Raw genomic sequence first — 1,780 nt, forward strand, 5'->3', positions numbered from 1 at the left:
AGGAGGGACTGGGAAGCCCAGAGATCACAGATCCTCACACGCACAAACCACAGCGGCTGAGTCACAGTTGTCTCTTGGTGACCCACCCCGTGGTCACCACGCATTCTTGGGGAGACGCGGGGCTGCGGGCGCAGAGCTGCCCAGAGAGGCTCAGGGCTTAAGTCACCAGCTGCAGTGACCAGACTGGACGCCCGGAGTCCCAGCTGTCGGCCCAGCCCTACCTTGCGAACTGGAGGGGCCTGAGGTCCGAGCGGCGTCCCCTACGGCCTCTCCTCCGCAGGCTTCGCAGCTGCCAGCGCAGGGAGACTCTGGTCCCGCCCCGGCCGGTTCCGACCGTCCCTCCTCTCTGTCCTGGGACACCTGGCCCAGCGCACTCACCGTTTCCTGGCTCCTGGGGTCCTCCGGCGTCGTACGTGGACTCCCGCGGCCTGGGCAGCTCGCAGCCCGCCGGACACCGCAGCCGGCAAACCCGGGCGGTTTAAGCGCAGCTGAGGCTCGATTGCGAGCGTGGCCGGTAGCGTCCACGTGGTTCGCCGAGCGTCGCCCCACCCACCTTCTACTGCTGCGCCCCTGATTGGACGGTTGGCAAGCACCCGCCCCCTCTTCCCCTCTACCTGAGTGACAGCGGGTCAGGAGGTCACAGGATTGAGAAGAACCAGCTTCCAGGGTTCCTCGTGAACTTGTTCTTTTACCCACGTTTGCATTAATTTTTCAATGTTTTTTCGACATTTTTTAAACAACACTTGTTTCTGGCTCTAAAGGGCCAGTGGCATCTTCTTTACAGCCTTCAGAACAAAGCAGGGACGCAGGTGTGCACGGGAATTCCACAGTCAGTTTCCAGAAGAACCGGCGTCCTTGTGCAGAGCAAGAGGGGCGCCCAGGTCAGGTCAACTGGGACAAGGAGGTTTAAAGACACACACCCCCTCCGCCCCGCAAGGGGCAGTAGTTGGCACAGGCCCCCAGGCCACTTGTGGTACTGTGATCCTTTGTTACAAACACACTGAAAGAAGACTTCAGCATATGTAGTAAAGAGTCTGGCTCCATTTTTATCTTTGCTGACAGCGTTGAGGCTTCCATCCATCCCTTTTCACGCTCCACACATGTGGTACTTTGGCTAAAGAACTCCATGGCCTCCCAAGCACTTGGCTCTGGTGGGAAGTTTGAAGCCTGCAGCCCCTGCCTGGGAACAGGAACTCTTCTCCCACCAAGCAGAAGTTGTGAGATGTGTTCTTGGTTTTTGTTTGTTTTTGTTGTTTTTTTTTAATGGAGGTACTGGGGGTTGAACCCAGGGCCTTGTGCATGCTAAGCACGCACTCTACCTCTGAGCTAGACCCTCCACTGAGATATGTTCAATAGTAATCTTAGGTATACATTTTACACCAGAAGGAAATATATTTTAGTTTTTTGGGTGTGTGTCTAGAGATTTTGAAATGGCTATGGTATCCCTAAGTAATACCCAATTAGTGTTTTCACTAATGTAAGAAAAAAACAATGAAAACGTTATGGAAATTGGGATGTACCTGAAAACTCTTAATACAGTTACACACTGGTTCAAAACTTATAATGCATTTATTTATCTGAATAATTTCATTGAGATAAAATACACATAGCATACAATGCATCCCTTTAATGTGCGCAGTTCAGTGGTTTTCAGTATACTCGCAACTAATGTGCAATCAGCAGCACAGTTCTTGAACATTTCTGTCACCTCTAAAAGAAACCCTGGTAACTTTTAGGTGTCACTTCCCTATCTTCCCATCTTCCTCTTCCAAGCCTAGCC

Source organism: Vicugna pacos, chromosome 22 (genome assembly GCF_048564905.1).
Source record: "Vicugna pacos chromosome 22, VicPac4, whole genome shotgun sequence".
Lineage (NCBI taxonomy): Eukaryota > Metazoa > Chordata > Mammalia > Artiodactyla > Camelidae > Vicugna > Vicugna pacos.